Below are 15,765 nucleotides of genomic sequence, written 5' to 3'. Positions count from 1 at the left end.
GCACTAGTCTTGCAAATTGGCCCAAACTGTGATTTGTTTTTACCTAGGCTCACATTACTCCATGTGTTGCATGTCCTGGCATCTGTTGCACACTCGGAAGGAACAAAAAGTGGTCATGTGATCTTAGGTAAAAGGCAGGAGTCACACAGTCGTATAAAAAAATTTCTCCGTTGTTGATCCAGAAAAGTAGGATAAGTGTCATGCAATTACAATATGATTTTTTCACCTGGCATCCATATGACATCCATATGACATATGCGTATTCAATCCTTATGTAAAGTGTATTTAGCATCTTTTACATACTGTAATTCTCTATGTAATTTCTAGCTAGTTTTCAAAACTATTAAAGCAATCTTAGAAAGATATAGATAGAGAGAATAGCTAGATATTCTGTAGATATATAATGTCACGAGCCCCCTACATTTAATAAACTTGCACACTTTAGTGCCTCTCATTTGGCACTGAAGAATTTTTCGCCTTATTTAATCTATGAGATAAATAATTTGAAAAAGGATGTGCGTTCCGCCCCTATTTTTGATAACCAGAAAGGTAAAGCAGACTGCTGTGAACTTATACCATCAGACTTGGAAGGTCTCTGGTTATTGGGCCATTCCCAGCCTAAAAATACAAGTTGCAGCTGCCCCAGAATTGGCACATCACATGAGATGCACCAATTCTGGAGCTACACCCTCCGACTCTTCCAAATTTCCTTGGTTCAGTTGCAGTAGGGGTAATGGTAGTTGGGGTTGATTACAGCTGTGATTTGTCAAAAATCACGGCTGCCATAAAGTCCTGAGGTTAATAATGGAGAGGCGTCTATCAGACACCCTCTTTACTAACCCAGTAATCAAAAATAAAAAATACACAGAAAAAAAGCTTTATTTGAATAGCGAATCCCCCATACTATCCCTTGTTCTCCAATTTATTTAAAAAAAATCCCATGCTGGTCAGAAGTAAACCAACAAATCAGATCTGGTTTGTAGGGAGGTGGCAGAGAACCTCATTGCTTCCCCTCTGTCTCCTATGTGATGGTCTCCTATCCCATGCCCTTGTATTATGTATATTAATGTTTTACTGTAATGTTTGCTTTGTGTCTGTGCTATGTTTGCCCTGTTTTGATGTGTTGCCAGGTATGTTAGCTTAGGGAAAAGAACTGGTCAACTTTGTGGGCTGGACTTGCAACCTCAAGGGAGCAGGAAGCTCCTGCTTGAGGTCAGTAGCCAGGGCACATTTGCGCTGGGCAGGTGTGCAGCAACATCAGGGGCACTGCCAGACCCTAGGAGGAGATATAATCTGTTGTCCCGTGTGATGAAGGAGTTAACTGCTCCTACCCCCCAGGGCCTGTAAGCATATTGAAGAAAGCAGTATTTAGTGCTCCAATGTTGAATAGCAAGGTCTTTTAGTATGATAATGAGATAAAGCCAAAGCAGAACTTCAAAGCTTGAGTAGGAGCCATGCCAGCATGGGGCAGGAAGGTGGCTGGGGGCTTCAATTAGAATATACCTGTCAGCTGGACACAGAAATACACATTCATTGTCTCTCCCAGCCTCTTCGACTCCATCCTAGGATCATGGATTATGAGCACACCTTTCGAGTTATAGACTCATAAAAAATATCCGCGTGACCCTGAGGAAATCACGCATCTGGCAGTGCGACTCCTGAGTCGGTGAGGGCTCTGGGACCTGAGATATAGAGATTGGCCCTCCACAGCGACCCAATGGGGCCATGTTTGCTCTCCACACGACAGGCAAAACAAAACGCATTCATGGTACCTCTCGTGTCCTGATCCGATCATGCTGTAGAAAGTTACCCCCTTTCTTAGATATTGGGAATAAGTTCTGCAGGGAGCTAAAGGGTGGAGATTATTAGCCCACCCTCTGACACAGGGGGAGGAACCCAGCATGCTTAAGAACTCGCAGCACATGGCAGAGACACTCACTCTCTCACAGAAGAACCAGACGATGATGATCTAAGAAGGAACTGGGGACAGATCTGCCAAGGGGAGCAGCGGCCCGCGCTTTGGGGTCTGTCCGGCAACTAAGATTCTTGTACCTGTGGACTGCAGAGCTCCCGGCACCCACATGCAACCTACAATCTGGTAAATTGACCTCCAGCTTAATATCTCTAAGTCTTGTACCCTTATTGTTATATTTTACTCTGACTGCAAACCCACTGTAATTCCATTGTATAGCTTACTGTATATTTCTGTAATTATCTAGTGCGCCCTTAAGGCAATTAAACCATAAAATTAATCTTGGGCTGATGCTTTTACTCTGATTACGAATCTTAGAATACCCAGCGGGTAACAGGACATCCTCCCCGGCGGCCATTTGCTCTAGGTGTAGTTCCCTTACTGACCTGAGAGACAAAGGGGGCGCCGGAGAGCTGTGCCTGTGTAGTTACGTCACATTGGTGATGTGGGAGGAACTGGTTCTGTCCTCCACACCCCGGATTTAAGGACAGCAACACGGGTCTTGCCAGACACAAGCAGGGGGATAGAATCTGCTGCCCCAGTTCAAGTGTCCAGATTGCGGTGTAAGGACTACCGCATTTTTCAAAATATACTGTTTTCCAGTGGTATCCTTGTGTGTGCTATTTTTGGCCCCTCTGCCATAGAGAGGGCTCCGGAGCAACAAGTGTTTCCTGTTGCTAGTTTCCGGTTTAGTGTTCTGACGTGCCTGTGATCTGTTGTGCTTTTCCAATGTCCTGCCAGTACCCAGCTAATACAGCTTGTCTTCTCAGACTATTAGTGGCTTGCTACTACATCCCCAGGATAATACCAGTGCTGCCTGTGCAAGTTCCATCCTGCTCAACCGTCCGACACTCCGTTACCCATGGCGACATCAGTACTGCCAGAGCCAGCTCCGTCCTGTCCAGCCACTTCCCTCCTGTCAAGTTCTATGCTACCTGTTATCTCTGTCTGTGCACCTGCTCTGCTGGGCCAGCTTCCACGTGTCCGGGGTCTAACTGGAGGTAGCACCTGTGTCCCTCGGACAGTCCATTCTGATCCTGTTTGAGAGGTCTTACGACGGGTGTCTGGGGTTCGCATTGTCACGCCCCCTTCGGAGCCCCCCGGATCATGGTCCCATGGTTCCACAAAAATAGCAATAAACAAATGTACACTTCAACATCTGTGCCTCCACTTCCATTCGCTACAGATTGCTCTGGCCATGGAAACTTGTTATGAATGAGTCACCGAGGAGGAAAAACAAAAACAAGCTAAGCCACAGAAAACCAGAGAGGTTGGAAACTAAGCAGATTGCAGACCCCTGATCCTATCCACACAACTAGCAGTAGCTGTGGAGCATACCTACGATGATCCTAGACGCCTTGTCACAGCCGGAGAACTAAATAAGCCTAAAGCAAGAAAAGGGGATATCTAAACTGCCCCAGAGCAGACCCCAAAGCAATAGACAGCCCCCAAACATGTATTGTCGGTGAGACAAAATGAAAACACAAACACAGATAGAAAAATAGGCTGAGCAAGCGATGGGGCCCAAACTAACTAGAAAGGACAGGAAAGGAAAGATGCTGTCTGCAATCACGCACAAAACCCTGCCAAAAAATGTCCAACTCTTTCTGATAACAAAAACCCTGAAGTCACTAGACTTCAATTCCCTATATCAGCACTCTGGTATATTCTGAAGACAGAGCAAAAAGAGACCAATCTGATCAGGGACAAAAAGCAAACTGGCCTAAACAGGGACATAAGAATGGAAATTCAGCACAGCTCCAGCAGGGGCTGGCTGACCACAAAAACTGAGTAAACCAGACCAAATCTCATGTGAAAAAATAGCAGAGCACACTTAGCTTGAGAAGGCAGGAACAGAACTGGAAACCAGAACCTCAGGGCAGGTTAAAATCACCAGCACAAAATTAGGGAGTTGGCTGTCTTAAATCCAGTCAAAGACTCCTGATGTCCACTCACAGTCCTCCTCCTCAGGTGGCAGGTATCTGCCATTTAGATCAGCTTCATTACCTACTGTCACCACTAGAGGGAGCCCGGATGGAGAACTCACGACTCCTCTGTCAACACAGCCAGCTCCACCACTCTAAAAAGAAGCCAGAGGTAAACCAGAAAATGAGTTCACTGCAGAAACTGCTGGGTCCCAAGCACTTCCAGCTGCAGAGTTGTGTCAAGAGGGTACTCGCCTAAGAGACCAGCAGGACAAGATCACGACCTATCTGCGCAACTTGTCTACAGGTTTGGATTCGCTGATATCCTTGGTCCCTCCTGTCTCGACCACCAGCTTCCAGGCTCCCTGTTGTACAGCAGGTAATGGACTTCGTCTGGCGGCTCCCACTTGCTTTGATGGTGATCCCGCTCAGTGTCTGGGGTTCATTAATCAATGCTCACTGCACTTTGAACTCCTGGGGCATATGTATGCTTCTGAATGGGCCAAGCTGGGCTTCATTATGTTGCACCTCGCCGGGGAGGCCCTCGCCTAGCTGAATCCGTTGTGGTAGAGTGGGAGAGAGGGGATCCTCTGGTTAATAACCTTCAGACTTTCCTAGAGGTGTTTTGGAGGACCTTCAATGAGCCGAGTCGATCTTTCTTGACAGCCTCTTCGCTTCTTCGTCTACGCCAGGAGAATCTCACGGTAGCCCAGTACACAGTTCATTTCTGGACTCATTCTTCAGTGTAATCCTGGAATGACGAGGCCTTGGTGGCTACCTTCTGGGAAGGTTTGTCTGGGAGAATAAAAGACGAGCTGGCGGGTCGAGATACTCCTGCGACTCTGAATGACCTGATATCCCTCACAACCAGGATTGATCTTCAGTTCCAAGAACGTTCCAAGGAATCTAAGCAGGAGAAGAGACCACATCGACTGGTTCCTAGTCCACAGAGACCATCTGCTTCCCCGTCCCCAACCTCTCTTCCTGAAGCTATGCAAGTGGATGAAGCGAGCTTGGAAGGGAGCTGTTTCTACTGTGGCAGTTCTGACCATCGGATCCGCTTCTGTCCAGAGAGGTCGAGAAACTCCAGAACCTAGGGTCAGTAGGATAGGCTTCCCTGGGTAAGGATCAGCTCTCTCCATCTCTGCAAATGACTGTATTCGTGTCCTTCGGCACGGTTAAATTTTCGGAGCTTGTCACCTGGATTCTGGAGCTGCCAGAAATCTCATCTAGTAAGCAGTTGTGGACCGCTATCAGATTCCAGTCCAGCACCTTCCAAATCCGTTTCAGGTGACTTCCATGGATGGCAAACCCTTGACCCAGCCCGTTCAGTTCCAGACTGAGCCAGTGGAACTTCAGGTGGGTCTATCACATTCTGAAAGAATCTGTTTTTATGTTTTGCCTGGTTTGTCTCACCCTTTGCTTCTAGGTTTGCCCTGGCTCCAAACGCATGAACCTGTCTTAAATTGGAGGACTGGAGAAGTTCTACGCTGGAGAGATTCCTGCTCCGATTAATGTGTCACTCCCATCCATCCTGTTCCTCCTCCAGTTCAGCCAACTGCTCTATCGGGTTTACCATCCTCTTACTGGGCCTTCTCTGATGTCTTTGGGAAAGGGGAAGCAAAGAGACTACCTCCACACAGGTTGATTGATTGTTCCTTTGATCTGCTTCCCGGAACGTCTCCCCCTCGGGGTCTAATCTATCCTCTTTCCCATGCAGAGACCCAGGCCATGTCAGACTACATCCAGGAGAACCTGACTAGAGGATTTAAACGGAAATCTTCTCCGGCGGGGGCAGGATTCTTCTTTGATAAGAAAAAGGAGAGATCTTTACTACCCTGTATCGATTACAGGGGGTTAAACAAGATTACTGTAAAGAATAGATATCCATTACCACTTATTTCAGAGCTGTTTAATCATCTCCGAGGGGCCAAGATCTTCACCAAACTAGATCTTACAGGGGCCTACAACCTGATTCGTATGCATCAAGGAGACTAATGGAAAACAGCTTTCAACACTCGAGACGGACACTATGAATACCTGGTAATGCCTTTTGGCCTCACCCGCGGTCTTCCAGGAGTTTGTAAATTAAATTTTAAGAGATCTCCTCTACTGATGTGTTGTGGTTTACTTAGATGACATCTTGATTTACTCTGCAGACTTAGCCACTCATCGGAGGCATGTTCGCCAGGTCTTACAAAGGGTCTGGGAGAACAGGTTGTATGCCAAATTTGAGAAATGCGTCTTCGAGCAAGCCTCCCTGCCTTTTCTCGGTTACATATTCTTGTCCTCAGGTCTAAAGATGGATACGAAGAAGTTATCCGCTATCCTCAAGGGGCCTCGCCTGAGGTCCCCATCAGGGCCTCCGCTCTCTGTCTGCTCCCTACTGTGCTGCCTCTGCCTCTGGTCTCTCCCCTGCTCCTGCTTCCTGGCGCTCGACCAGCAGATCCCCGGGTATGATGCAGAGGTTGCGCGCGCTCCCAGTCTCTTAAAGAAAGAGACTGCATGCATTTTTCAAAATATGCTGTTAACCAGTGGTATCATTGTGTGCTATTTCTGGCCCCTCTGCCATAGAGAGGGCATCAGAGCAACAAGTGTTTCCTGTTGCTAGTTTCCAGTTTAGTGTGCCTGTGATCTGTTGTGCTTTTCCAGTGTCCTGCCAGTACCCAGCTAAGGCTACTTTCACACATCAGTTTTTTGCCGTCAGGCAGGATCCGGCTATTTTTAGAAAAAACGGATCCGGCATAAATTTTGGAGAACTGTAGAAACGGATCCGTTTTTTTGCTGGATCCGTCTAGCAGGTTATATCTGTTTCCTGGGGGCTGGCCAATTGGATCTGAGCATGCGCAGACTTAAAAAAACGGATCCGGTGGCTGGATCCGTCTTTTTCTGGATCCGGCGCATTCCGGCGCCCATAGACTTTCATTGTAGCAAAAAGCTGGAAGCGCCGGATCCGGCGCTTCCGGCTTTTTCGCCGGAGACAGAAAACGTTACAGTAGCCGTTTTTTCCAGACGCCGGAATGAGACAAGTAGCCGGATCCGGCAAAAAATGGATGAAACGCAATGCCATCCGGCGCGATCCGGCGCTAATGCAAGTCAATGGGGAAAAACTGGATCCGGCATTGCATTTTGCCGGATCCGGTTTTACAAAAAAAAGCCGGATCGCGCCTGACGGCAAAAAACTGATGTGTGAAAGAGGCCTAATACTGCTTGTCTTCTCAGACTATCAGTGGCTTGCTACTACATCCCAGGGACAATACCAGTGCTGCCTGTGAAAGTTCCATCCTGCTCAGCCATCCAACACTCTGTTACCCACGTCAACATCAGTACTGCCAGAGCCAGCTCCATCCCGTCCAGCCGCTTCCCGCCTGTCAAGTTCTGCACTACCTGTTATCCCTATCTGTGCACTTGTTCTGGTTCGCTGGGCCAGCTTCCACATGTCCGGGGTCTAACTGAAGGTAGCACCTGTGTCCCTTGGACATTCCATTCTGATCTTGTGTGAGAGGTCTTACGACGTGTGTCTGAGGTTTGCATAGTCATGCCCACTTCGCAGCCCCCCCAGACCGTGGTCCAGTGGTTCCACAAAAACAGCAATAAAACAAATGTGCACTTCAACATCTGTGCCTCCGCTTCCATTAGTTACATTTTACAACTCTAAGCAATTTCCTCATCGTTTACGTCCTTAGTAGTTTACTCCAGGGTTCTCTATGTTCACTGTGTTTCCCTACTATACCACAACGCAGGTTTAACACAACAGTTCTGATGAACAAGTGTCATCTACTTGTTCTGGGGTTCCACGTCCTCTTTTTCCTTCAGCTTGCAGTTTAGCAGGTAAAGCAGACGCTCTGTAACTCCCACTCGGGACACTCTACTCATCCCACATACTCAGTCCTGCTTTAGGCAAGTTATCTTCTAGAGTTACAAGCTCAGGGTCTCATGGCTAGGCGTCCTCTCCTATAACCAGTTTCAGGTAGGTCACTCTGTCTCTTAGTCATTTATGAAATAGTCAGAGTGAGACAGATATATGGAGCGCCAGGCTGACAGGTCTCAGGGCGCTGGTAATAGTAATCCAATGCTGCTCCTGTCGGGTGCCTCTAGAGAGGATATAAACATGGGAAGCAGGGTAACCCGATCACAAGGAGCACAAATGAAAGGGAGAAGCTTGAAAGGTTTTCTTCTTTATTAAGTTCCACTACGCGTTTCAGCGGATAACCTCCGTCTTCATCAGGTGGCAAGTTGGGGTGTGAAAACAAGCTTTTTTGATAACTTGGAAGAGGAGAGCAAAGCCATACACATTAGATGGCTGTCGGCCAAACAATGCTTCGGTCAATCGTTCAGCTGACAGCCATCTTGGCCAACTCTCCCACACACAGGTATGTTCGTTCAGCTGAGTGTTCCTGTGTTCTCTGTGAAATAGCTGCTGGTTAACACATTGACTAACAGTCTGCTAACGCCTTTATATGCATTAGACTGTCGGCTAAACCCATCGATATTGGAAGGTTCGGTCAAGATTAGTCTAATATGTATAGGAGCCTTAAGCCACTAGCGATATCTCAGGCAGCGGCTTACCTAGCAGAACAAAAGAATTAGGTGTTATAATTCAAACTGCCTGAACCTTCTTTGACATAAATTATCCTTAGGAAAATATTAATACTAATCAAGACAGTTCTGGAGTCCTGGGTTCAAATTCCACCAAGGACAACATCTGCAAGGTGTTTGTATGTTCTCCCCGTGTTTGTGTGGGTTTCCTCCAGGTTCTCTGGTTTCCTCCCACACTCCAAGGACATACTGATAGGGAATCAAAATTGGAAACCCAATGTGGACTGTGATGATGTAAAGTGTTGTGGAATATTATGAAAAGTATGTGGAAAGTATCAATGCTATCCTAAGACTTGTGGATGTACAGTATGGAGAGGCGACAAGAACACAGTGTTAGAATTGCACAACGGATACAAGTGTGGTTTTGTAGAGAAGGTGAAGTATCAATTACCCCCAGATCAAACAGGAAAATCCATGAGACACGGTTAACCTTGTAAAGTGAGAAATCTGGTTTGTGAGGTTTTTGTCTTACATCTGAGAAGCTTGTTTTTCTCTTATATGAAGAAGTGATTAAAATCAGTAAAAGGAGATCTGTCATGGTTAGAATAACATTGGACTTCCAATTCTTAGTAATCAATCAGCAAACTAGATTATAAAAATGTCTTCTCATGAGGAAGAATGTTTTGGGAAAAGTCAGTTTCCCAGCTAATGAACTGTGCTGCTTGCTTGAAGGTATAGGTCCCAATAGTAGATTAATCCATTTCTTAAGTGAGGCTGGGATTGCTGGAGAAAGTCTCTCAGAACTGTCAAGACTGAGGTTCGGTTAAGGTGTGGAGAGAAAATAGCTAACTTCTAGAAATAAGTAAGAGTCAGATTCCGGTAGACAGTATTTCTTCCATAGCTGGTTCCAGGGGTATTATTCAACAATGGCCTGAAATAAACTTGATGTTCTGGTCTACCTAAAAGTTGACAAACAGGTTTGTCATGTGATAGGTGATTGAGATTATGGGAAGGTCTATCTTAATTGGAGAATTGGATGATGTGCCAGAGGTCCAAAAAAGGTCAATTGCATCAAGACGTTCTTTGTGGGCAAAATAACAGGCAGCAGTCACAGTGTCTCCTATGTAACTCATACAGCAGCCTGTGTATTCTTTGATGTACATATATGAGTCCCAGTGTCTACTATTGGCTGAATATACATCAGTCCCAGTGTCTCCTATGTGCTGTATATACAGCAGTCTCAGTCCATCTTATGTGATGTGTACAGCAGTCCTAGTGTCTCCTATGTGATAAATACATACCACATACTGTAGTTACATAGGTTGAAAAAAGACTCAGGTCCATCAAGTTCAGCCTTTCTCCACTAATTATATATACTTTTTATTGCTATCCCACAATGTCATTTCTGCTGGGGAAAGCATCCAGAACTTTTTAAAAGATTTTGTGCCTGCCATTACTACCTCTTGTGGTTGGGCATTCCACTGTCTAACTGCACTAACTGTAAAGAATCCTTTTCCTATTTAGCTGCCAGAATCGAGTCTTTCACCTGCACCTGTAGTGCCCCCCTGGTCGCTTGGAAGGTATTTAGAAGGAATAAGTCATGTGCCAGTTCTTTGTATTGACCACACCTGTATTTATACATATTAATGAGATCTGCCCTGAGACAGCTTTTTTCTAAACTAAAAAGTGCAACTTTTCCAGCCTCTCATCATATCCCAGATTCTAGATATGGCCTCACAAGTGATTTATAAAGGGGTAACAATACTCTTTTTATACATCCTAAAATCTTGTTTGCTTTTAACATCTTTTAGATGCTGTTTAACATTGAGTACTGATGCTCGGCTTAATTGTAAGCAAAATAGCCAAGTCCTTCTCCTGTTCTGTAGTTCCAAGTATGCTTCCATTTAGTGTATATGTGTAATGAAGGAAATAGAATGTAGCGACACAGATACACAAGGGTTAAAAGGGGTAACATTGATTTGATTTAATGATTACAGGGAGAAATCTCCCCGCAGGGAGCAACAGGGGTAAATCAGATTTAAGCTTGGAATCACAAAAGAACTGAGAAACTTTAGGTGACAGTTTGAGTTTTTCTGTTCCACTTATTGTGAGTCTGACGCTTGTCATGTGTTCAGGGGTGCAAGCTGGATGCCGTCTGAGGCTGGTGCTGAAATCTTCAGCCTTCCTCGCCCAACAGATTAGTCTTTCCTCTTCTGGCGGCAATGGGCGGTCACCTGTTTGACCCGTTGAGCCCCTCGTCCATCACTCTGCTCTGCAACCGGGAACTTTTCACAACAATCTCACGTTCGTCGCACCCTGGGGTCAGGAGTCTCGCACAGCAATCTCCTGGTCAACATGCTCTGCAATCGGGAGTCTCACACAGCAATCTCCCGTTCAATGTGCTCTGCAATCGTGAGTCTCACACAACGATTCCCCGCTCAGTCTTCTCTGCACTTGTGTCCTCTTGTAAGGAGGAAGACCGTGCTGCGGGTACCTGTACTGAGCTGGGTGCGGAACTGTTGAGGCTGCCTCCTATGTTGCCTGGGGGAAGGAATGGGGGACCGGACAAACCCCATGACCCAGGCAGGAGGGGCATGTTAAAAGAAATAGTGCGGGCAGCGGCAGCCAGTTTCCCGCGGCGTGTACAGCAGGGTGAGCAACGCGATCCACACCCCGAGTGTCAGCGCTGCAACGAGCTACAATTGCTGGCTCCCGGTACCGATAGTGGGACAGTGAGAGAGAAGAGCACTGTGTGCCCAGTGACTGAGTGCCGCGTGCGTACGGCGAAGCGAGGGCCGAGTAAAGGACAGTAGCTTGCGGCCCTCCCTGACATCTGCCTCACATCAGCTCATGCTTAACCACGGGATTGGTGTGGCCTTTTTTGCTTTGGCCGCTCAGGCTCATGGACTGGGGGCTCAATGGGTAAAACCGAAGACCACCCGTTGCCACTAGAAGACAGATCATCGCGTGAAGAACCCATCTGCGGACATCTTGTCGACCGTTGCCGATGCTACGACCCCCAAGGGATCATCTGAGGTGGAGAAACATAAAGGATATGATAAGTTTGGTAATTGGACTGTTATTATTCTGCACTTGCTTTTCACCCTTTAACCATCTATCTCCTTGCGAGGAGTTTATGTACCCTGTTAAATGAATTACCCTGCCTCCTTTCCATCACTGCATCTCACAACCTGCTTACACTCTCACTAACTCTACCCACAGGGCACAACAGGTCTGCTCTCTTACTTCTCCCCAGCAGTAACTCTGTTGTGAATTCTCTTTCTGGGCTCCCTCTGGTGGTTACTGAGGTAGTGGAGCTGGTCAGATTGCCAAAGTGTTGCAAGTTCTCTTTCTGGGCTCCCTCTGGTGGTTACTGGAGGTAGTGGAGCTGGTCAGATTGACAGAGGCTTGCCACCTGATAATGATGATGACGATTGGAGATCTGGGATTTCTGACTGGTGTATTTAAGACAGCTGACTTCCTTCAATCCCTGCTGGTGATTTTCTTCCTGTGCCTTCTGAGGTCTGATGTCTCCTGCTCTGTTCCTGCATGGTTCAGCTAAGTTGTTCATTTGCTAATCTTTTTGCATTTGATCCGGTTTTGTCTATCTCTGCTTTGTGCGGGTCAGCTTGCTCCTGCTGGGGCTAGATCACCACCCATATGTTACTGCTTGTGTCAGTTTGTTCTGTCCCCTGTTATATTGGTCTCTTTTTGCTTTGCTTTCAGTATATACCAGAGTGCTGATATAGTGGGGGCGAAGTCATGTGACTTCAGTGTTTTTTTGTGCATCAGACGTGTTGGTTGTTTCAGGGTTTTTTGCATGATTGCATACAGTGTCCTTCCTTTCCTGTCCTGTCTAGTCAGTTTGGGCCCCATCATTTGCTCAGTCTATTTTTCTGCCTGCGTTTGTGTTTTCATCTTGTATCACCGACAATATATGTTTGAGGGCTATCTATTCCTTTGGGGTCTGCTCCGGGGCAGTTTAGATTTCACCTTTCTTGCTTTACCTGGGTTGGCTCTCCAGCTGTGCCGAGGCATCTAGGGCATCGTAGGTACGCTCCACGGCTTGAGACATGCCCTGAAGGAATTTCAGGAGGACAAACCTGAACGTTGCCCAATGGGAAAATTGTATGTCCCTGACCAGTGGAGGAAAAGAGTAATGTCTGAAATTCATTGCTCTGCGTTGGCTGGTCATCCAGGTATTTTTGGTACCAGAGATTTGGTGAGTCAGTCTTTTTGGTGGCCTGCTTTATCTCGTGATGTCAGGAATTTTGTGCAGTCCTGTGGGATTTGTTCTCGGTCCAAGCCCTTTTCACATTCTGGTGGTTTGTTGATGCCCGTGCCTGTGCCCATGAGGCCATGGACCAATATCTCAATGGATTTTATTTCTGATCTTCCTGTCTCTCAGAGAATGACTGTTATCTGGGTGATCTGTGATAGATTTTCTAAGATGGTCCATCTTGTACCACTCCCAAAGTTGCCATATTCTTCTGAGTTGATGCCCTTGTTTTTACAATAGGTGGTTCGTTTGCACGGGATTCCTGAGAACATTGCGTCGGACAGAGGAGTCCAGTTTGTTTGCAGATTTTGGAGAGCTTTTTGTTCCAAACTGGGAATTCAGTTTTCTTTCTCCTCCTGCATTTCATCCTCAGACCAATGGGCAGACTGAGAGAACAAACCAGACTTTGGAATCCTATTTTTGAGATGTTTCATATCTGCTGATCAGGATGACTGGGTCTCATTTTTGCCCTTGGCCAAATTCGCGCTAAACAATAGAGCTAGTTCTGCCACTTTGATGTTGCCTTTTTTCTGTAACTTTGGGTTTCATCCTCGATTTTCTTCAGGGCAGGTGGAATCTTCAGCCTGCCCAAGTGTGGATTCTGTGGTAAAGAGAATGCAGCAGATTTGGGACCCAGTAGTGGATAAGTTGTCCCACTCTCAGGAAAAGGCCCAACGTTTTTCCAACCGGCATAGGACCATTGGTCCCCAGTTTAAAGTGGGTGATATGGTTTGGTTGTCTTCAAAAAATATTCCTATGAAGGTTGCATCTCCAAAATTCAAGCCAAGATTCATAGGACCTTATATGATTTTATCCTTAACCCCATTTCTTTCCGTATGGCTCTTCCAGTTATGTTTAAGATTCATAACGTTTTTCATAAATCTTTGTTGAAGAGGTTTGTGGAGCCAGTAGTTCCCATGGCGGTGCCTCCTGACTCTGTATTGGTTAAAGGTAATTTGGAGTATGAGGTAGAGAAGATATTGGATTATCATTTGGCTAGACGGAGACTCCAGTACTTGGTCAAGTGGAAGAGTTATGGCCAGGTAGGATAATTCTTGTGTCTCTGCTTCTGACATTCATGCCGAAAGATTGGTTCGCGCTTTTCACCAGGCCCATCCTGACTGACCTGGTGGCGTGGATGAGGGTTCGGTGACCCCTCCTCAAGAGGGGGTACTGTTTGTGAATTCTCTTTCTGGGCTCCCTCTGGTGGTTACTGAAGGTAGTGGAGCTGGTCAGATTGACAGAGGTGTTGCAAGTTCTCTTTCTGGGCTCCCTCTGGTGGTTACTGGAGGTAGTGGAGCTGGTCAGATTGACAGAGGCTTGCCACTTGATAATGATGATGACGATTGGAGATCTGGGATTTCTGACTGGTGTATTTAAGACAGCTGACTTCCTTCAATCCCTGCTGGTGATTTTCTTCCTGTGCCTTCTGAGGTCTGATGTCTCCTGCTTTGTTCCTGCATGGTTCAGCTAAGTGGTTCATTTGCTAATCTTTTTGCATTTGATCTGGTTTTGTCTATCTCTGCTTTGTGCGGGTCAGCTTGCTCCTGCTGGGGCTGTGCTGGATCACCGCGCATATGTTACTGCTTGTGTCAGTTTGTTCTGTCCCCTGTTATATTGGTCTCTTTTTGCTTTGCTTTCAGTATATACCAGAGTGCTGATATAGTGGGGGCGAAGTCGTGTGACTTCAGTGTTTTTTGTGCATCAGACGTGTTGGTTTTTTCAGGGTTTTTTGCGTGATTGTAGACAGTGTCCTTCCTTTCCTTTCCTGTCTAAGTCAGTTTGGGCCCCATCATTTGCTCAGTCTACTTTTCCTGCATTTGTGTTTTCATCTCATCTCACCGACAATATATCTTTGGGGGCTATCTATTCCTTTGGGGTCTGCTCCGGGGCAGTTTAGATTTCACCTTTCTTGCTTTAGGCTGGGTTGGCTCTCCGGCTGTGCCGAGGTGTCATCGTAGGTACGCTCCACGGCTACTGCTAGTTGTGTGGATAGGATCAGGGGTCTGCAATCCACTTAGTTACCAACCTCTCTGGTTTTCTGTGGCTTAGCCTGGTCCTGCTATCCTCATTGGTGACCCGTTCATAACAGAACTCTGTCTGTCTTCCCGCGCAAAACTCCTGGTCCCTGCTGCACTTACCATGCCCCCTCCCTGCAGGTCATGGGTGATCCCTGTCCTCAATTTCGTTCCCCCCTGCAACAATGGACGCGGCCCCAGCAGTTCCGGACCCGGTGCTCTGTCGGCACCCGCAGCCCGGTCTTCTTCCTTACACCCCCATTCTCCTTTAACTCACCATTACACGGGCAAGAGCTCTTACACCAGACATTCACATTCTTTCACTCCTTGAATGATTCATTGCCAGATGAACTGATCTTGCTCATAATGGGTGGGGGGCACTCCAGCTGTAGTTCACTCAGATCAGCGCAATCCAGGTTGACTGATGGGAGGTGAGGAGCTATCTTTATCCGTCAAGTCTATTGAGCCTGTCGCCTCAAGCGTTGACACCTCAGTGCTCACTTCCCTGGGAGTGGTAGATGGTGAACTGCTAAGGTCTGGGCAAGAGGCCTGCATCTCTACTTCATCAAAGTCAAGAGCCGTTGAAGTGGGCACATTGATGACTTTCACCGATTCTTTTTCATCCTCAGATCCTTTTAACAGGCAGCAACATGCTACAGTGAACTACCTGGGTAGGCACCCCTTCTGCCCGCTCAGGCTGGATTTGATACACTGGCCTATCAGAACCAACTCGGTATGTCACTCGATGTAGGGTCCTCTCCCATCGGTGTTCCAGTTTTCCTCGGGGCCGCTTGTTCCGGATCAGCACCCTGTCCCTTGATCTCAGAGTTGTCCATCGAGTAGGTGCCACTTCATGATGCAGGAGTTCTCGAAACATTGTCTGCACCAGCCGATGGAGAGTCTGCAGTTGATGTCAGTGTTCTCGAACACAGGAAGACACCCCTGTCCATGGGTAGGCCTTTTCTGGGTCCAACTCCAGCTTGGTGATCTCTGGTCCCTTTTTCCCGTTGTACTGTGCACTCAATTGTTGTA

This window comes from Dendrobates tinctorius, unplaced genomic scaffold, assembly GCF_039654945.1.
Source record: "Dendrobates tinctorius isolate UK_male_01 unplaced genomic scaffold, ASM3965494v1 ptg000062l, whole genome shotgun sequence".
In the NCBI taxonomy this organism is placed as follows: domain Eukaryota; kingdom Metazoa; phylum Chordata; class Amphibia; order Anura; family Dendrobatidae; genus Dendrobates; species Dendrobates tinctorius.
Note: the sequence above shows the minus strand (reverse complement) of the source record.